This window comes from Muscardinus avellanarius, assembly GCF_963383645.1.
Source record: "Muscardinus avellanarius genome assembly, chromosome: 4".
NCBI classification, from domain to species: Eukaryota; Metazoa; Chordata; class Mammalia; order Rodentia; family Gliridae; genus Muscardinus; species Muscardinus avellanarius.
The window spans coordinates 34823582-34846457 of NC_137789.1; the positions used below are offsets into that span (position 1 = coordinate 34823582).

At 38.5% G+C, this 22876-nt stretch overlaps 1 protein-coding gene across 2 annotated transcripts in view; it reads right to left on the reverse strand.

Annotated features, from left to right (window-relative positions):
- ZFPM2 (zinc finger protein, FOG family member 2) overlaps nucleotides 1-22876 on the reverse strand; it is a gene marked incomplete at its 5' end in the record, with an annotated part of 474948 nt that overhangs the window by 134116 nt on the left and 317956 nt on the right. The window lies entirely within an intron of this gene.

Genomic DNA, 22876 nt, shown 5'->3' on the forward strand with positions numbered 1-22876 from the left:
CTGACAATATATTTCCAAGTATGTATGTATGTATACATAATAGAAATATAAGGCCGTACTTATATTTGCAAACTAACCTCCATTTTTTTGGTAATTACCTTTAAATTATTATTATTATTTTTTTTGTGGGTGTGGGGATGGAACCCAGAGGCATTCTACCTCCGAGCTACACCTCCTGCCCTATTTTTTATTCTTTATTTTGAAACAGGGTCTCACTGAGTTGCAAAGAGCCTCACTAAGTAGCTGAGGCTGTCCTCAAACCGGGATCCTCCAGTCTCAGCCTCCCGAATGCTGGGATTACAAGCGCGCGCCACCACACCCTGCTCACCTTTAAATTATTTTTAACATTGTTTTGGACTGTTGAAAACAAAACAAAACAAGACAAAAAAGAGTAACGCTAACCAGCAGCACAGTAAAAATTTTACTGGACTAAATTAGAAGGCTTCTATTACAGCCACGCATTTAATTTCACCTTCCCATGAAACCTTGGTAAAATCACTTTCTCTCTCTGAGCTTCAGATTTCTCTTGTGTTAAATGTATTAATACCTAAGTCACGTGACTGATGCACATACTCAGCAAGATAGTAAAAACAAAAGTGCTTTGTGAGGTATAAGATGCTTTTGAAGCATTAGGTAGTATCATTCTAATAATGGCCACGTTACACAGTTGTAACAAGAATTAAGTGAGAAAATGGTAGTCTGAGAGCCCCGGGAAAACAGAAATTTTGGGCTGGAGCGCATTTGCCTAGCATGTTCAATCCCTAATACCGTCACCACCAAAAAAAAAGAGGAAAGAAAAAGAAAAAAGATGCCAGCACTCAGGACAATCTTGTTGAATGAATATAGAAAAGATGTTCCTGCTCTAAATAGTCCCTTAGATCAACTGTCTTGTATCAATGAAACAAAACTGGTTTCCGCATACTTACTGTCCTCATCCCATTCATGGGTCAAGTTTTCATTTTAAAACATCCTATTCATCTGTGTGATTTTTGTTCTTTTATCCTCCACTAAATTGCAAGCTCTGTGAGGACAAGGAGAGTGTCTGGATGATCCTGCTTCTTATTCCCAGTGCCTGGTTCGGAGACACTTACTGAAAAAAGCCAGTGAATGTTAAGGGATACCGACAGCAGTGCCTCTGGAGTCACTATTCTAGTGAAGTGCAGGCTCGCAGGCACCGTGTCAGAAGCCCTAAATTAGCAACAACCCTGACAGGCAACGGTGCGTTGGCTATCTGCATGCCACAAACACCGATGGAAGATAATGGAACATTCTGCAAGGGGTGTCTCTCACTGCAGGTGGAGTGCAAGAATGGGGGGGCTGTCCTGTTATCATACATACCCTTCTACCGGGATAAAATCATAGGCACACCAAAAACCAGCCAGCACCCTTAGGAACGGCATCAAGAAGAACAACCCTAAAAGATTACCCAAGGGGGAAGAAAGTGATAGAGGACCAGCATTCCTTTTTAAGTGGATGCTTTAAATATATTAGTGTACCCGGTAATCCTTTATCTAGTTGCCCTCCTCTGCTGGGGACCAGAGTGTTGATAATAAATATTAAAAACATTTTTTTTTTGAAAGGTTCTGCTTGGACCAACTAGGGAGCAAGTGTTAGGCCTAGTGTCGTGGAAACAAAACAAAAACGCAAGCCTGGGATGCTGCGGCTGCTTAGGGCCTTTGCCAGCTCAGGCTGCTAGAGCCGGAGAAAAAGAACTGCGGAGCTAAGAAACTTTAATACCTTGGAGCTGATATATAAGGTATTATTTTGTCTTTTTGACAGGGTCTGTGCTATTTTTACCTGAGTTGATACAGGGGTTAGACTAGGACGTCAGAAAAAAAAAAAAAGGTGATTTATTTTAAGCGCTCATTCTATAATCAGGTTCCTTCTACCCACACGTGTCCTGTTATACATTGTTTCTAATGTAAAAATGCCCCCTTCTCCCTCTTATTTTCTTTAAAAACGCACACGAGTGAGTGCCTCCTTGGCAGTCCCCCCAACCAGCCGGGGGTTGTTTTCTGAAATTCCTTCCTCCTGCATCACTGGGCCTGTCTGTCAGTGTGGTTCCTCCTCATTCCTGTGTCCAGCCTCCCTGCCTCCTCCATCCCGGGTGTTGTTTCTCATTTAAATGAACAGTTGGATTCTTTTATTCTGTACAAGTGCTGGATTCGCCTTATCGCCCTCATTCCTTTGGGGGTTGCCAATTGGTTTTATCCACGGATGTATCATTTCTCATGCTTCTTTTTTTTTCCCCTTACAAAGAGAAAGAACCTCTCCGTCAACAAGCCTCTCAGGAGTGGAAGATTAAAAACCTAGACATCACCTACCTTGCAGCGCTGCTCCCAACTGGGTTGTGTAAAACTCAATTAAACGTGTCCCCGTTGAATACTGCATTACAGTACATTAAACAGAAAATTCTTCAAGCGTGATGACAAAGCTTGAAACCCGGCCTCAAAGCTGTTCCTTGCAGCTTTCTTTAACATTTCAGTCTCCCGTCGATACAACTTTAGACTAGCTACGAAAAAAAAAAAATCACAGAGCCCACAGGGATTAAAAGGACAAGGGTGTGGGGCGGGGGAGTGAAGCCAGTCCTGGCACTTCCCCAAAGCCTCTGTTGAGCCCATACTGCCTGGGACCACTCGAAGCTGGGAAGTGTTCTCCAGGTCTGTGGTCGACCCACTGAAGCAATGATTCCTTTATTGTGGGCAGGTGAATTTCATAGATTTCCTCCTTTATCAAGAACATCATATTCCCCAGAACATATGTGAGAAAGACACAGAAGTCCTTAGGGTGAGGGATTTATGCAGACATCTCTGCACAGACGTTTTAAACGCGTAATGAATCTGTTAGTCTTTTTAGAATTAGACTTCATAGAAAAAAAACAAACAGAAAACATGCTCCCATGTCCACGCTAAACCTCAAAGCTATTATTCAATACAAACTATATCCTTCTAATTTTATTCCTTGTCCTATTCTGCAATTTTTATTCCTAATCTGGGTTGTCCAGAGAAAAGCCTGCTCCCACGTCACTCAATAGGGTTTGCAAAGCTTATTTATTAAGCAACTCATGCAGACTTAGGAAGTATAGATAGAAACTTTTTCTGTCTAAATTGTATATATTTTCCTTATTACCAATCTCACTGTTCTTGATATCTGAAGCATTTTTCTGCTTTTGAAATTTGGCAATTCACAGTATAAAGCACCCTTCTTCCTTTCTGAATCACATGCCTGTTATCATATAACCAATACTACTTGCTGGAACTGGATGAGAATAGACTGGCTTCTTTACACCACTGGGGAATATTTAAGGCTTTATGTTCATTATCAACTCTCATTCATTTTACATTTATGGTGAGATGTTTTTTATGATATTTTATTTGTTCTGAAATTTGATAGAGCTGCTCTCAAATGCTATATAGTATTAGAATTTATTAAGAGATACTGGTGCTTTAAGGAGAAACACAGTAATTATCTGATTGTTCAAAGCGAAAACAATACTTTACTATGGAGCTAGGGGGCATGGTGATACCAGAAGTTCCATTTTTGCAAATTAGCAGTTTTAGTAGCAACAGATATTAAAAAAAAAGTATGTTTTTCTGCACATATACATGTAAATACATGTGGATAGTATATTTGTTTATATAGCTTATATGTGTATAGACAAATACTTAAATTTACTATTTTTTTTTTCAGAGTCATTGTGACACATTTTCAAACACAGGTGTAGAGCTTAGTTTTACCCTTAGTATCTTGCTTGAATTCACTGGCGAGGCTGGGGGTTTATTTTGTACCAGCCTTGTCTTATGTTGGTGTCTACGGCATTTTTAGTGTAGAAAGAAAGTACTGCCTATTATTCTGGACTTTCATTACAAGATTGTAATTACAAGATTGTAAGTTAAAATGGAAATGCAGCTAAGACGGAGGTTGGTTAGGGTTCCAGCAAGTTTTCCCTCTATTGATATCACACTCGAATTACTATTAGATGTTATTAAGGATCCAACAAATGAAAAACAAGTTAAAAAAAAAAAACACAGAAGAATAGAGTCATAGCCCTTTAAGCCCACGATAACTTCTAAGTTTAATCAACAAATATATTTTATTAAGTTTCCAGCTTTTTTATTCAAGGAAGTTTTCAAGATTGGCTGATTATTCATAAAACAAATTAATATGAAGAACAACCTAAAGATTTCTGGAAAGAGTTTATCTTTCTTTCCCAAACTCTTTGTCAGCATCAGAATAAAACAAAAGACTTTTTTTTTTTTCCATTCCAAGGCAAATATGTTTCCTAATGAAGTCTAGCCGTGGTTATATAACCCTTATCTACAAAGAAGTACAAGAAGGGAATTTTAATGTATGAAAATATTTAATTTAGTTTTAGTTTCTCTCTATTTTACAACAGGGTGGTTTGCTAAGTAAATTCCTTTATTAAACTTTAATGTTAAACTCATATCAACTCCTAAAGAAACTATGACTTTTGTATTCAAAATATTTAAATAGTTTGTTCAAGTGAGAAACATTTTGATAATTGTATAGAACTGTACTTCTTCAAGGGTTTGAATCCAAATTTTGTATCTGGGTTCTTCTATTCTTCAATTTGAATTTTGAGGATGTGTTCTGATTTAACTGCAAACATGTAGCTAAGCTTTTTTAAGGGACCAAAACTTGTTAAAAAAAAATTGCTAGTATTAACTAGTATTTGTTTCATGCCACCATTCTCACTTTTATAGTAAAAATTATTTATTTGTTCAATTGCCCATCCTCTAATATCAGGAGACTTTTCAAGCTGGCCAGAGAACTGACTCACTCCCTCATGTCTCAGTTGCTTCCGTTCCAACATTTCTGAACATTTGTTTCAACTAACAGATCAACCACTTTAGTTCATCATACTTTCAGAGTTGAAGGTTAGGGCATAGCAGCCAGTTGCTGTTAACTGAATGATTTCTTGTGTCTTAGGATTTTATTTATTTGTTCTTTTTTTAAAACATATAAGCAATTTGAGTTCTGAGAAGTTTATCAAAAATGTATTTCCCCGCAATGGCTCATCTGCTTCTATGAAATACAGATCAAACCATATTCCTAGATTGTTCTTAGAGCTTTAACTAATTCATATAAGGAGTTACCAAAGCTATCTGATATTGTCTGGTGGTGTCCATTTCCTGTCCTCTAATTAAGTCTGAATGTACCACATTCCTTTAAGATCCATCTCCCCCTGATATATTTTATTCCTGCTCTCAGAACCCTGGTTACTATTACCCATTATTTCTCCTTTAAATAATTGTTTTACCTCTTGGCCATTCATTTGTCTTGCTGGTTATTTCTTTCATAGCTTCAATTGCCTATTAACTGATATAATAATGCTGATATTTTCCATGGCTTTGGCTGTTTTCATCCAGGGATTTCAAAGTGCTTTTAAGATAGCTCTGTTGCTTTGTGAAAGGCAATTAATAAGACAAAGAGAAATAAAGACCTGAAAAGTGAAGAAGCCCATGTATATTCACACACCAAGACCACTGGAAAACCTTTAAGTTTCTTTCATCCCCGAATCACTTTGGTTAGGTGGTAGAGACGATAACTGATGGAGAGGAGGTATGGGAAAATCTTGTGATGCATTTGACATTGAATCTGAAAGACTAATTGGGGTCAGTAAATAGAAAGGTCACATGGATACAAAAGCCAACGATCTGGACTCTCTGTCCTTCCTCTTCTGACTGAACTGTTGCAGGGAGAATGTCCTCTGATTTGATGCCATCTTCCCCAAAGACCTCTCAGACTCAGTAAAAAAAAAAAAGTTTCCTCTTTTGAGGAATTCATTGCTGCAGATGTGAAGGAAACAACATAAATATCCATTAGGAGGAGAATGGATTAAAAATGGTGGCATGGTCACTCAGTGAAAGTTCTAGTCAGCAGTAAAAAGAACAGATGACGGAGACACAAAACAAAATGAAAGTGTTTCTGGAACATTGTTGGACAAAAGAAGTCATAAAATGTATGATTTCATTGACCTGATTTCAGTTATATAAAATTTAAGCACAGACAAAACATCTGAATTAGTAGCAATCAACATTGGTTAGTTTTTGAAACTTGCAGGAACTTTCTGGGGCACTAGGTATACTCTTTCTTAATCATACACCTGAGATTTGTACATTTTATTATATTTCAGTATTAACATAGATGAGAGAAGGTAGAAATAATTGGGTATTTTCTCTCTGAAAAATGCTGTATTCACACACACAACACATACACACAAACATATACACAGTAATTCATTTCTTAATGTGTTTCATAAATTTAGTATATACGTCAAATTTTAGTTCTATTAAAAGATTCATGACTAGCCGGGAGTGGTGGCGCATGCTTGTAATCCCAGCATTCGGGAGGCTGAGACTTGAGAATCGCGGTTCGCGGACAACCTCAGCTAAATAGTAAGGCCCTCTGCAACTCACTGAGACCCGGTTTCAAAATAAAGAATAAAAAATAGGGCAAGGGTTATAACTCGGAGGTCGAATGCCCCTGGGTTCCATCCCCAGACCCGCAAAAAAAAAAAAAAAAAAAAAAAAAAAAAAAGATTCATGTCTGGATGTAGTGCCACACACCTGTACTCCCAGTGCTTGTAAAGCTGAGACAGGTTTGAGGCAAGCTTCAGCAACTTAGTGAGGCCCTCAGCAACTTAATAAAACCCTGTTTCAAAACAAACAAACAAACATAATAATAATAATATAGGACTGGGGTTGTAACTCAGAGATAGAACACCCTTGAATTCAATCAAAGCCCAGTAGCAGTTCTGCATGTGCGCGCGCACACACACACACACACACACACACACATACACACACACGTCCATGGGCATGAATTTTATTTGTATACATTGATGTACTGTATATAAAACTGGGTCTAAATTCTGATCTTATCCCTTCACTAACTCTACATTTTATCATACCTATGATAATTCTAGCAGCTCTTATAGAGTAGCTACAGGGAGATGATATATACAGGTTTTCTGTTAAGCAGATGCTTGACAGATTTTAGTTTCCCCCTTTTTGCCTTTTAATTTCAAGTGTCTCATCTCTGTGTGGAGTGATAGATGTATATCAGGTAGACTTTCAATGCACTTCTCTTTGGCATGTCCAAAACCTCTGTAGGATGCAGGGCAAAGCTGCTCTGGCATTATATAGACTCTCAGAAGGACAGAAAAGCAATAACAACAAGAATGCTATCAGCTGATCACACTCTTGATGTATAAATGTATTAAATATACATTGTTAGCTGGGCGTGGTGGCGCTTGCTTGTAATTCTAGTACTTGGGAGGCTGAGACAGGAGGATCCAGGTTTACAGCCAGCCTCAGTAACTTAGTGAGGTCCTCTGAAACTTAGTGAGATCCTGTTTCCACATACATACATATATATATATATATATATATATATATATATATATATATCTGGAAATATAGTTTGAAGGTAGAATGCCCATGGGTTCCATCCCTAGTAACACACACACAAACACAAACACAAACACACACACACACCACCACCACCACACCACATAAATAAATATAAATTTTAAATTGTTGTCTTCTAGTTGTTCCTAGCCCAAACTATTCTCTCTACTTTAGACCTGAGAAACTAGGGAGAAAGAGGAAGGGGAGAAGAAGGAGGTACAACCTTCATTTACTTAGTATTTCTGAAGTTCTCCTTATTAATCAGGCATTGATGTCAAACTATCTCCGTGCCCAGGACTCTGTCCTAAAATCAAGTATTCTGTATCCTGGAACTGGAATCCAAGTAAATGTTTTATGGGTGATGCTATTTGTGGAATGCAAACTGGATGCAAGTTCTCCAGATTTTTCAATTTTCTTTTCTTTTCTTTTTTTTTTTTTTTTGTGGTACTGGGGTTCCTGGAAGCCCTTCTACCTCCGGGCTACGCTCCCAGACCTATTTTATATTTTTGAAACAGGGTCTCTTACGCCAGCGTGGCTGGCTTCGAACCTGCGCGATCCTCCTGTCTCCGCCTCCCAAGCGCGGGGATTACAAGCGTGAGCCACCACGCCCAGCATTCAATTTTCTTTTCTCAAGCGCTGTTGGCATCTGCACAGAGGCAAACTCGAAGTTGTTGTCCTTCCTGCTTTGCCAGCAGCTGAGACTCTTCTATCCAAGCAGCCCTCTAGGACTAAGCTTAAAACACCAGAAGCAGGGAGTTCCCGTTGAGAGTCGCAGCCTTGTGCATTTACCCCTCCTATCTGTCCCATGGAGCCAGAATTTTCTGACCCGTGGGGCATAGTGTGGGCCTCATCTGTTTTCTTAAGCATTTCCTGCCTAGGGATATAATACGCTTATGGTGGGAGGAAGAGAGTGTGACACAGATGAGATTTATTTAAAACTGAACTGTTGTAGAGAAAAAAATACTCAAATAATTTCTCACTGAAAAATTAATTTCAAAGATTAATAAAGAAATCCCGGGAACAGATACTTTTAGGAACCCAAGAGTTTCATTGACCTCCTTCTTTTGTTTTCCCAGATGCATCTATGTGAGCGAGGCAGAGAATTGTGTGTGTGTGTGGAGGGGGCATTTTGGCTCCTTAACTAAAACTTTTAGATCATGAGCACAAGGACTGTTCTGTTTGTGCACTCCAGTACCTAGACAATTGCCAAGCACATAGTATAAATTCGATTTATAGTATATGAATGAATAAATTAAAAAATAAACAAATGAATGCACGAATAGAAGAAATGGGTCTAATTTGAGCTGTTTCAGTTTTGTTCATTTTTTTCATTGAACAGGCTATTTAAGTTCCAGGATCCTCAATGGTCCTATGATAAAAGCGAGGGCAATCACAACACTTTGCTAGGACGTTTGTCAGCATGTAAAGATCCAGTGTCTAGGACAGCCCTTTCTTTCTTTTTTTTTTTTTTTTTTTTTTTTTTTTTTTTGGTGGTACTGGGGGTGGAACCTAGAGGCTTTCTACCTCCGGGCTATACTCCCAGACATTTTTTATATTTTATTTGGAAACAGGGTCTCACTAAGTTGCCGAAAGCCTCACTGAGTAGCTGAGGTTGGCTTTGAACCTGTGCGATCCTCCTGTCTTAGCCTCCCAAGTGTGGGAATTACAAGTGTGCGCCACCATGCCTGGCAGCCCTTTTCTCTATAGTGAATATTGACTCTTAGTGGACTCTTTTCTTAGACACACATTCTCCCTGGCTGTAGAATGATTTATCATATTTCTAAAGTTGAGAGCTGTATGAGTTTGATGATTCTATAATAATGCACTCTACTGTTGACTGTGTGTGTGTGTGTGTGTGTGTGTGTGTGTGTGTGTGTTACTAAGGATTGGACCCAGGGGCATTCTACCTCTGAGCTACATCACCAGTCCTATTTTATTTTTTTATTTTGAAATAAGGTCTTACTACGTTGCTGAGAGCTACACTAAATTACTGAGGCTGGTTTTGAACCTGCAATCCTCCTCTCTCTGCCTCCCAAGTGCTGAGATTCCAGGAGTGTGCCATTATACTGGGCTCATGTTTACTTTTCAGTTCATTGAGATGGGTGTGTGTCGCTGGTTATAACAAAGCATGGCCTTTTATTCTAGACTTTTCTAAACTAAAGGTTCAAAGTAAGACAATAAAGTCTAACTTTAAATCAACAACTGCAACTGATTAAATAAACATGTAATTAATTATTTCCTCATGGTTTGAATGCTGTAACCAGTGTAACAGACGTATTCAATAGGGAGAATATTATGATTTTTAACAAATTCCATTTCTTATTCCAGGGATTTTATTTTTCAGTACCATATAAATAAGTTGTTCTCAACCTAAAATAAATAAATTATTTGGGAATTTGTTTGCATAACAAAACACAGTTCTTGGATTTCAAATTGTTGGAAGTTAAAAACTCAAATAAGCCTTATAGTAAAAGCTGTATCAGAGGACTTTATTTAATGGATTGAAGAAAATATTTCTTGATTTTTTTTATTATGATAGAGCAGACCTGACACCATTAGTTTTCTTCCTGTCATAAATATAGACGAATAGAATTTGACAGGCATCACTATAAAACAGGTTACAGATAAGTTCAGGCATCTGTCCTTCCACACGGACCTTTCACACTTGGTTCTGATGGGCTGCTCTAAGAGAATGGCCAGGGTTTGATTTTAGGCTTCTAGGTCACGGTTTCACCTTGACAACAGTTCTTTCATTTCCAACAGTAACATTTGCTAGGATCCCTAAGGTGCTTTCATTTTCGTAAGTAGAGCAAGGAAAAAAAAAAAAAAGATAAATCTTAATTCACATGCTGCAGGACTATCTCTGTGTCTCCGGCACAAAACTTCAAATCCAATCCAAGAACTGGATGTGTATTAGAAGTCTGCAGATTTAAACCTCTTCCACCATGATCAAACTGGATTTATGGGGCATCATAACTCTCCAGACACCATCCAACAGCTTATTAATTTAATAGACTCCTGTCCATTCACTGATGTTCCTGCCCTGACAGTCTCTCAAGATAAGGCGAAAGCCTTTTGACAGGACAGAGAGCATATATATTTTCTTCTGTTTTCTTGTGGATGGGGTTGTCGACAACTTGAAATGTGTGGCTCAGCAAATTTGGTTTTTTCCCCCCTTACCCCCCACCCCACCTCTCTCTCTCTTGCTTTGCAGGAAGGATGATGGCTGCAGGGCTCCTGAGAGTTCCAGGGTCAAGGGGCCTGTGTTTCCCCTAAATACTTATTTAGCATTTTGTTTTGCAAAATAACAATGAGTTGATTTAAAGGCAGACATACAGGGCTATTTTTAACCATGAACAGAAACAGCATTACAATTTAATGCCCAATATAAATTAAGAGGTGTTGGAGAAGAGGAAAACCAGCAATCAATGTTCCCATTAAATAGTGTATAGCAATGTTTTATTTTCTCTTCTCTAATCCCATTTGTGGGAATGAGAGGGAGCTCAGAAAAACAAAACAAAAAATACCAAAAGATAGCACTCAAGCTGTTGCATATTTACAGACAAAACAGGAAGCACTTTTCGAGATTCTTTTTCCCCCTTTATGATATTCCTATAGTCCCACTGTGTTTGCTAGTTGCCTCTAATATGCAAATAAATTCACAAGTATCAGCCAGAGATAGCAAGGTTAACCCTTTCCACCCCACACTATACTCTTCTGCTAAAGTCATGTCCGTAATCACTAGAACTTGGCTTCTCAAGTTTAAATAGACACAAAAGTCACTGGGATCTTGTTAAATTGCAAACACAGGCTGGGCATGGTGGTGCTTGTTACCCCAGATACTTGAGAGGCTGAGGCAAGAGGATTGTAAATTCAAGGCCAGCCTTAGCAACTTAGAAAACACATCTTTCAAAGTAAGAGAGAAGGAAGGAAGAAAGGAAGGAAGGAAGGAAAAGAAAAATAAAAATGCTGGAGAATATATCTCAGTGATAGAGTGCTCCTGGGTTTAATCCCTAGTGCTACAGAATGAATGAATGAATGTACTGTAAGTAGAGATTTAGGAGGCCTGAATGGGGCCGAAGGTTTTGTGTTTCTCATAAGTTGATGCTAGTAGGTATACCACATACGAAATAACAAGACTGTAGTCAAAAATTTAAGACAGGGGATAATTTATATATGAACAAACTATATCCTAGTATCAACTAAGGTGAAATATTATTTTAACATACTATAAAAAGTTAAAAGATTCTCTGCCTAGCATACAGTGAAAACACAATAAATACTTCAATGACTTCAAGAATATGCAGCTCTGCCAGGCGCTGTGGCGCATGCCTGTAATCCTACTACTTGGGAGGCTGAGACAGGAGGATCACAGGCTTACCATCAGCCCCAGCAACTTAGTGAGGCTCTCTGCAACTTAATGAGGACCTGTTTCAAAATAAAAAGTAAAATAGGGCTGGGGGTGTAGCTCAGAGGTAGAATGCACCTGGATTCAATCTCCAACAACAACAACAACAACAACAACAACAACAACACACACACACACACACACACAGTCTACACTTCAACATTCATGGAATGGCTTGCTTTTTAGTAACCTGCTTCATGAATGAGTGTGTGTGTGTGTGTGTGTGTGTGTGTGTGTGTGTGTGTGTAGATGATTATCTTAATGTATCTTCAGACAGTTAACTTAGAAAGTACATTTAATGCCTTAGCCTAGGGATATAGCTCAGTGGTAGAGTACTTAATTAGCATGTGTAAGGTTCTGGGTTTAATTGATAGCATGGCCAAAAAGTTTTTTTAACTGAAAATAATGTAATAGATACAATAAAAAGTTATCTGTTCATTTTCTTAAACTACATTTTCTACCTATATCATCTTACTGCTAAAAAGATATTTCTTATCTATATAACTAGTCTAAATGCAAAACTATGAGATAAGAATTCTAAATCTAAACTACCATTTATCCTAAATGTCTTTCAATATTATTTAATTTGCTTACACAGGGTTAAGATCAAGCCATTCTGACTTAACAGGTGAGAATGTTTGACTGAAAAAATACCACAGTTTAATCTTGAAACCTATACTCATAAATGATAGCATCACAGCAGAAGCTTTAAAACTTGATTTGCATAATACAACTAGTTCTGGCTCTAAGAGACCCTAAATTATTACTTACCATTTTATAAACGAATCATATATCTTTGGGGGAGGGAGAAACCAAAATATCATAAGTTACTCATTTGATCAAATTCATTATGAAATCTTAAGCCCCTTACAAATATTTGGTAAGTATCACAAAAGGTTTTCATTACAAACCTCTGCAACTTCCATTTCTTGACAGATGGCACACACTAAAAGATGCTAAACTGGAAAGCAGTCATTCCTGAAAATCCTTATTGACAATGGAGGCCAAGACAACAGAAAAGAGATGGTAGACTTTCAAAGGAAAACCTGGTGTATGGTCACTTATTCTTACTGAATTTCAATGAGAGGTAGAATTACATAAATATATATATTAAAAGATATTATCTACTCATACTTTAATGTATGTATTTCTGATTCATTCCCTTGTTTGAGATATTTCTGGAACATCACTATATACCATCTTGGTTGACCCCACCCTGACAGTCTTTACAGACTTCAGACCAAGGAGAATATATCTTCTTCAAAGTACTGCTATATGGAATGGTATTTAAGGTGACCTTTTAAGTTAAAAAATAGCCTTCAGGAATGGGATTGACTTATACAATAAATAAGAATAAAATAAGAGGTCTACAGTTTCAAGTCTCAGAGCAAAGACTTGAGATCAGTTCAATTTTTTTCCCCAGTGAAGAATGAAGAACAACAGATACCGTTACTGTTTGACAGTAAAAGGGATCCAGAAAGAGCTGCCCAGTAGTTAGTTCTGTGCCAGTGTCCTGGCACGGCTGCTGTGCAATGAAGCCAAACAAAATCCTATGGTTTGACAGCATCTTTTGCATATATGTAGATTTTTTTTCTTTTTTTTTTGGTGGTACTGGGGTTCCTGGAAGCCCTTCTACCTCCGGGCTACACTCCCAGACCTATTTTTGCATTTTTATTTGGAAACAGGGTCTCCTAAGCCAGCGCACGGGGCTGGCTTCGAACCTGCGCGATCCTCCTGTCTCTGCCTCCCAAGCGCGGGGATTACAAGGGTGCGCCACCACGCCCGGCTGCATATATGTAGATTTTAATTGTTTCAGATTCTTTGATACATTCCCAGGCTGACTGATGTAGCACAATGTATGCCATGGACATATGGGACATTCCCAAGAAGTTCTCTTGTTCCAGGCTCTCTAATATTAAAAAAAAAAAAAATGTCAATAAGCTTGAAGCACTTTTCTACACATGGAAAAAATGGCTTTGGAAGAATGGATTTTCAAACAATTTCTACACTAGTCATTTCTGACACTATATTGAACTACATTAGAATTTACCCTGTTGAATGATCCATCATAAGGCTCTTAACTAATAACTCAATATATAATAGGTGGGCGGCTGCTATCTACTGAGTTTGGAGATCTAGAGGTGAAAAATGGAGTCCTTGCCCCTGGGGTGTTCACAGCCAGCTTGGGAAAACGCACAGGCTGGAACAGAGCCCTTCTCTCGTGAGGATGCAGCAGGGCAGGGCTTTGGAAGGCCTTAATATGCCGAGTCTTGAGTGGTACCTGTTAACAATGGCAAAGATGCTGAGAAGGTTCTTAGGCAAAGAAATCATGATAGAAATAAGCAAACAAGAGACAGAGACTCTGGGAAAACTTTAAAGAATTGCAAATGGTTGGAACATAGGGTATTTGTGAAGGATGAGTGAGAAATGAGGCTGTAAGAAACAGGGTAGTTAGAAGATAAGCTAACCTGGGGGGGAAACCAAAAGTGAAAGGAGGCATGAGAATGACAAGAGGACAGTGATAGAGAAACTTGTCACTGCCATGGAGAAGGATGATTTGATCTAGCCCAACAACATTAAAAAAAAAAAATTGGGAAGGAATTGATCACAGGATACCCATGAGGGAACTATAGCAATGGAGTTGGGAAGGCAAATGTTGGACAGGAGAGAAGACGTTGGAATTGAGGAAATAAAAAAAATGAATATAAGCCGGGCATGGTGGCGCACGCTTGTTATCCCAGCATTCGGGAGGCTGAGACCAGAGGATCGCAATTCACGAACAGCCTCAGCTACTTAGTGAGACACTCCACAACTCAGTGAGACCCTGTTTCAAGAATAAAAAATAGGGCAGGGGGTGTAGCTCGGAGGTTGAATGCCCCTGGCTTCCATCCCCAGAACACCCCCCCCCCCACACACACACACACACACAAAGAATGAACATAGAAAGCTATGGAGAACCTTTCACAGAAAAGAAACAGAGAGGGCTTCCTGTGGAGTGTGGTGAATGGACCGCATATGCTTAATACTACTACCTTTCACTAAAATGTCAGTAAGGAGGGGAAAAAAAAGATGAGATCAAAGAGAAGAGGCAGACTAGCAATGAGAGAGAACAAAATATTGCAAGCTAGAAAACCAGTGTCAGGATCAAGGGAAAAAGCAAAACATGGAAAGCAGAAATCCAAGTACTCCAAGAGCAGAATCCAACAGGAAGCAAGGAGCTTTAATTCTCAGAATTCTGGAAAAGAGAAGTGAAGGCGCATGGTACCCTGGAAGGTAGGAAGAGTAGTCAATCTAAAACTCAGGGACAGCCAGGCATGGGGGCGCACGCTTGCAATCCCCACGCTTGGGAGGCAGAGACAAGAGGATCGTGCATGTTCGAAGCCAGCCTTGCTGGTTTAAGAGACCCTGTTTCCAAATTTAAAAATATAAAATAGGTCTGGGAGTGTAGCCCAGCAGTAGAAGGGCTTCCAGGAACCCCAGTACTACCAAGAAAAAAAAAAAGAAGAACTCTCACTCAAGAAAGATTAACATTAAAATTTTAATTAATAGCCAGGCGTGGTGGCACACACTTGTAATCACCGTGCTTGGGAGGCTGAGACAGGAGGATTGCACAGGTTTGAAGCCAGCCTCAGCTACTTAGTAAGGCTCTCAGCAATTTAGTGAGACCCTGTTTCCAAATAAAATATAAAAAAGGTCTGGGAGTATAGCCCGGAGGTAGAAAGCCCCTGGGTTCCACCCCCAGTACCACCAAAAAAAAATTTTTTTATTAATGATAAATACCAAATATGAAGATAAATAGAGGGAGGATATGATGGATTGAGTATCTGGGTTCCTGCCAGTTTCATAGATTGAAACTCGAGTCCCCAGTAGGCTGTTATTAGGAGGCAAAGCCTTTGGGAGGTAAGTAGGCCCTGAGGGTGGTGCCCATGATTGGATTAGTGTCCCTTTTAAGAAAGACCCAGCTCTCTCTTATCCTGCTCCAACTCTCCTTACACCTTGCAAGCATACAGCAAGAAGGTGGCTATCTGCAAACCAGGAAGAAGGTTCTTACCAGACCCTGAAACTGCCTATGCTTTGCTCTTGGACTTCTCACCCTCCACAACCATGAGAAGTAAGTATTTGCTGATGAAGTCACCTAGCCCACAATATTTTCTTACAACAGCTCAAGATGATGTACACAGAAGACAGAGATCGATATAGGCTATTCCAGGTTATTAAACATTTGGGAAGGCAACACCTGAGGTGGAGGAGTTCTGAATGAAGACAGAGAGGGATCAAGGTGTAGTCAGAGCCAGCGAGGAGGCCTTGCCACTGTGACCTGATTTGGTTTTTCAGACCAAAGCAAAGTGTCCATGCTACTAGATTGGAGTGGTTGGAGAGTAGTAGGTAGAGAAAGCAGGAGAGTCCACAGAGGAATCTAGAACCAGATCACATAAGAGGGGGTCAGGCCAAGGTAATAACTTTGTAGGTTTGGTTCAGGGCAGAGACTAGCTGGCTCTGTAAAGAACCAAATCGCATTTTAGGATTTGTAGGCTAGGTGGTCTCTATCCCAAATATTCAACTGTGATGTTTCAGTGTGGCCATGGCCAATGCAAAACTAAATTGGCGTGTCTGTGTTCCCATAACACTTTATTTATAAAAACAAGAAGTGGACCAGATTTGGCCCTGTGAACTGTCAATCCTTACATAAGTCTAATTTTGATGGGGAGTCATTAGAGGCCTATATGTAATGGCACATTTTTATTATCTTCGCCAAACAAGAAGCATCTCTCAGGATCTAATGATTCAATTGATGATCCTATGAAATCTAAGCCAGGTAACTTGGAAGTAAGGACAAGAGAGGCTGTTAGGAAAATAATGGTGGTGGGGGTGCATGGAATGGAGGTTTATCTGGTATTGAAAATTATGGGTATCAGGTAATAAGTGAAGTAAGGAGAATGATTTACTGCTATTGTCTAGAGGGATGTTAGCTACCAACGTTAATTTCTTGACCAAGAATACTTGGACAAAATCTTAATGTTTGATGTAATTGCTTTACTAAAAATCTCACTTTGATCACGCTTACCTTACAACTTTCGGGAGGCTTCCTGCTGCCGTCTGATCTGGGCTTCTGACTGAGCAATTGGGGGAGTCCATAACTTGGTCCCCAGAAACTTCTGGAGTTCTGGGGTTTAGGAATGTAGCTCATGGGTAGAGCACTTGCCTAGCATTGGTGAGGTCCTGGGTTCTAGCACCAGCACCAAAAAATAAAGGAAGGGAGGGAGGAAGGAAGAAAGGAAGGAAGGAAGGAAATAAAAAAGAAAGAAAGAAAAATAAACTTGTGGAGATTTGTCCCTCTCTGGTCTTATTTGACAATTCTTTGCTCCAACTAAACTGCACTGATAATTCTCATGAAGTCTATGAGCTTCTTGGGACACAATTTCAACCTCCTAAAATGCATTCACCCCATTTCTCAAAATTATACACAACTTTTAATATTCAACCAAAATTCTACACTCTGTGACCTTTCCTTTGACTAAAGGTTGTTGAACTAAGTACTACAAAGCCTTCATTAATAAAGCTCTCCAATAAGCTCTTTAGGTCAAAGAGAGTTGCACATTAATTTGTTTTTCTCCTGATACTTGTCCACATCATGTGCAGAAAATGTTCTTGATTACTTGTATTTTATCTAAAAATTATCTTATGAAAAACAAAGTTTCTGAACATTCATAAGGGTATTAAGGAGAAGTAATTATATCATCAGGAAGTAAATACATTCTGTGGATGAGGAACTCAGTGGGTAAGGCAAAGTTTTGCTTATTCTTTAGTCTGAGTTGTATAAAAATAAGAATAAGAATTTAGTTAAGACAAAGAGTGCAAATATCTTTCTTAAGTTATATGAAGAAAATAATCAAAGTGGAAAAGATTGTTTTACAAGATACAGGGTCCTGGGTCAGCTCCGTGGTAGAGTGCTGGCATGTGCAGAGAGCCCTGGATTTGATCCCCAGCGTTACACAGAGAACAAAATAAAAAAAGGACACAAAAATATTTCTCTAATCTCGCCACCTTCGCAGAAATGCTCTTACAATTCCATGCTATTTTAATCCAGTATGTTTTTCTGTGCAAACAATTTAAATATTGTCATAATCATATCCGAAACAAAACCACACATTCTGCTTTTTCATATAGAATTGTACTAATCATGTCTACTCAATATGGTGTTTTTAAAATAAAACTATGTATAATCTCTTACTCTGAAAAAAAAATTACCCTAAGGAGTTTTCCCTCATTTTAGCTGACAAAAAATACTTTTGGGGGTAGCTTTCAAGATTAGCATCTCTTTGAATGACAAGCTAACATCCCTTAGAGATAGTGACTCACCTCTCCAAAGACCCTGCTCTTCATTTCTCATTTTTAAACTTATAAAGCTGATATATTCTTAGTTCTTATCATTCACCAGAAATTCTAACTGGGTTTTTACCCCTATGAGACTGAAGCTTCATTCATGCATGGATCCAGGGTGGTTTAGGATATTTTTTCCTCCTAACACACGATGGCACATCTAATCCACTAAGATAATTAATGATATTATCATGGAGGACTATTTACCAATATCTCATTAAGAAAACCCACAGTGATATTCATAGCAAAATAAATGTATGTTTGCATCATATAGCATACATTAGTAATGACTAAGAACATAAACTATTCAGTACAACCAGACCTGGGTTGCAACAACATAAGTAAATCATTAGCACAGTTGGGAAAATACTGAACGCATGGAAAGAGATGGAAAAGACAGAAGGTCCAGTATTTGCTGAAGCTGCTGTCATCTGGCAATTTGCCACAGACGACCCTACTGACAATAACACAGTCACAAGTAGAGTCACTCGTCTTGACCTTAGAAGCCCCTCAGAAATGACAATTTGAATCAAGACTGTGGCTTTCTAAAGCAGCCATTTTTACAACCACTGATTTCTGGAACGGGCATAATAAATTGCTCACTCCTCAAAATATACTTTTCATTCTAATAGAACATAACCAGAAGAAGAAGAAAAAAAAAGGCTCAGATGCTCATGAAACACGTGGAGTTTTCGGCATTGCGTTATCCTGTGGTGTTCTGCAATCAATTACTGTTATACCACCATCATTAATAATTTTCTTAATGAAAATGATTCTGTTGATCTCCGTTGTATTTTAATTATCAGAGTTAAGCATAATTACACTGTAGCTCTGAGCTGGCATGTGGACTCCTTTAGGGCGCAATTTTGTTTTAACACACTGATAATGTAATTTTACATTGTGTCAGTTTGTTTGGTTATTATCCAGTTGTACAATTCCACTGTATTCCTGATAACAGATAATAACCTTAGTACCTCCTATATCCTGAAGTCATTTAAAAAGCAATATTGGAATTCTGCGACTAGCTAACTTAATCGCCTTATGATTTTATAATTCCCACTGCTAAATATTTGGTTGAGGCGCTCACCCTCTTTTAAGAATACAGTACAACTAGACCACAGTTACACATTTTCTATGAATTCACTTAACAGTTAAGCGCATGCCTAAAATATTAACATAATTTTTCCTTTTGAATTAGTTCATATATATGTAATATTATACTTTATAGGTAAACATGAACTGGAAGGCTACTGTGAAGATTGGCTAGCACATTAGACAAGGCTGTCGTTTCAAACTCCTAGTAACATACAGAACAGACCCTCTATTTTAAAGTGGAATAGGGTCCAGACTTTTTTCAGAATCCTTATATTGAAAGATCTTTGTTGTGAAACTTGATCAATTTAGTCAGTGTGCAGAAAGTTGCCTACCCAAGCTAGATCATATTAGAATTTGTCATTATTTCAGAAACGGTGCCTAGTATGGGGCCTTGAACATAGAAGTAGATCAATAAGGGGCTAAATTATGTGCATAGCTAATTTGGAGCAAACAAGTAAAACCAGAACTTTGAAGATGATCATAGAACAATTTTGAGATTAGTGGGCCGTCTTCTACATGATTTTAAGTTGCTGTGGTCATAGAAAAATTTACCATCCAGTTTTACTCTCACTGCAATTTTAGTTCTTAAAAAAATTTTTTATTTAAAGCCAAACCAAAGGATGAAAAAAAAAGAGAGAGAGAGAGAAATCACTGATAAACATGTGTGCAGTGTTCTTAGAGCTTGTAACCTTGTCCTAGCAAATAGAATCTTCAAAACCCTGCTGAGTGTTTAACTAAAATTTGCAGTCAACAGGCTTAAGATGGAATCCTAACTTCATCTTCATGAACTATATAACTATATATCCTTTACTTATTCCATATAAACCTCAGTTTATTCATCTGAAAAAGAAAAAGAGTGGTTTTTTTTTTTTTTTTTTTTTTGTACTAGGGGGATTAAACCCAAAGGCATTCTACTTCTGAGCTACATCACAAGCCTGATTTTGTTTCTTATGTTTGAAACAGGGTCAGCCTGGCGTGGTGGTGCATGCTTGTAATCCTAGCATTTGGGAGGCTGAGACCAGAGGATCATGGTTTGCAAACAGCCTCAGCTACCTAGTGAGGCCCTCTGTAATTTAGTGAAACTCTATTTCAAAATAAAGAATAAAAAGTAAGACAGAGGGTGTAGCTTGGAGGTCTAATGCCCCTGGGTTCCATCCCCGGACCCAAAAATCAAAAAAAAAGATAAAAAAAAAAAAAAGAAAAAACAGAGTCTCCCTAAGTTGCTGAGGCTAGCCTTGTACCTGCGATCCTCCTGCCTCAGCCTCCCAAGCACTAGAACTATAGGCATGGGCCACCACATCCAGCTAAAATAGTGCTTTTTATATCATGAGTTTGTTATAATGGCATATTAAAAAATATTTATGTAAAGTCATTTGCACAGTGCCTGGGATAAAAATAAAGCTCAAAAAATGGTAACTGTCATTATTAGCATGAATATTATCATCCATGTCATCTTTACAGTAACATTTTATATAAAACTTTTTTTTTTTTTGTGGTACTGGGGTTCCTGGAAACCCTGCTACCTCCGGGCTACACTCCCAGACCAATTTTATACTTTTTTACTTGGAAACAGAGTCTCTGAAGCCAGTGCGGCTGGCTTCGAACCTGCACGATTCTCCTGTCTCTGCCTCCCAAGCGCGGGGATTACAAGCATGCGCCACCATGCCTGGCTATAAGACTTTTTTTAAAAAAATTAAAATATCAAGTGCCTAAAGGGGAAAAATATCTAATGATTTCCTCAGCTATCTGCTCTAGGCCTCTGGTTCTGTGGTGTTTCTGTAGGTACATACTCGTTCAAAGTGACTGAACAGGCAGGACCTGTAGAATCTTCAATACAACCAGGTATCAGATGATCAAGCTTTCTTGCCTCCTATCTTATCAACACAGGAACCTAGCTTCATTTCCTCCAAGTTTCTATTGTTTTGTGACTACCAGTTTAAAATTGCCTGGGTAAGAGAATCAGCAACATAAAATTTATCCATGTATATAATAGGTGAGTCTTCACAAAGATTCTGCCAGGTAGACATTGCTATTCCATTTTCACAATTAAGAGAACCAATATGTAGAAAGTATAAGTTGTTTGTCCAGGGTTGCCTAGGATGTGCAGTTTTGGACGATGATACTGTGCTCATGTAAGGAAGTCCAGGTGAAGATGGAAGCGAGTCCAAGCTGACAGGTTTTCATAATCTGGATCTACTCTATTTCTTCCTTACTCTGGAGACCTGGAGAATACAGCTACTGTGGAATGACAACTCCATGAAAAATGAACTAATGAAATAAACCTGATGTGAACTGAGTGAACAAACCCAGGTGTGGAGGATGCTAATGGTTTCATTTCTGAATACTGAAAATCACAAAACTCTAAGTAAGCTATGTATTTTTCATGAATGTAAAAGTCCACCTACTTTTCAAACCATAGGAAGTTTATGAGCAGACAAATCTGTAGAAAGTAAGGAACCTACCAGCATACGGTCAAGGAAAGAAGTTGATACTCTACGCTTTAAAGATGGTAGGTTTTAGGAGAAAGCAGGCAGTCCCTTGCCCACCCTCTCCACCAGCAGAGCTCCCTTTAACTTCAGCATGGGGCTTTTTAGTAGGTTTCCATGGGAGATAAGTAAATTAGAATTATCTGGAGTCTGTTGAGAATAATGGCAAAAAACAGATGACCCAACAAATCTGCTTCTTCAATGTCTGCAAGACCTAATTACTTTCTGGAATGACAAGGGGGTAGTTGAGGCAAGGAAAGAGTACAACATTTTAGAATGTTAATGCCAAATACTATGCCTTTTTAACTTTGATAAAACAAGATGATAGCAGCCTGTCAAACAGCTCTAACTGATAGAATACAAATTTATAATGATTACTTGATGGACACTTAAGAAATGAAATCTTTATAGTTATATTTAATTTTACTCCTAGTCTGTATTTAAGAATACTTTAGAAAGCAAGTATGTCCTTAAATGGTAATAGTGTGTGGCCCATCCTTTATCCTATAAGAAAATACTACAAAAATCTTATAGTTAAGAATTTTTTATAAAGTGCTACACATATATACAACTTATATTGTATTTGCAAACAGATGCTAATATGCTCTCAGATAGCCAAATACCATGATAGTGATTTTGGCATAAAATTCATAAGTAGTTTAAGTTTTTAACTAGAAAACAGATACAGAATACAATAGTAGCAAGAGGAGTTTATTCTTCGTTCTCAGCAAAAAGTCCTAGGACATTAGGATTGATGTGTTGCATCTGGTGACATGGTAGCCTACTAAGTAACTGTTTGTGTCAGTAGCTCCTTGGTTTCATTTAGGGAACTACTCCTTCATCCTGGTGGCTCATGTGGAATTCATGCTACTCTTGGTCTTAAAGAATGACTCTGGTTTGCTAATGAGAGTCCTGGTGATGAAATGGTCCGAGGACTGGTACATTGCACACTTCCAACAAAACTCAAAAAAGTTCCCAAGTTACTATGCTGGTAGAATAAGTCTGGAGCTTGCTGCCACCAGAAAATCTGTCTGAGAAGTCACCTACACAAGAATTCAGAGACAGAAGATATA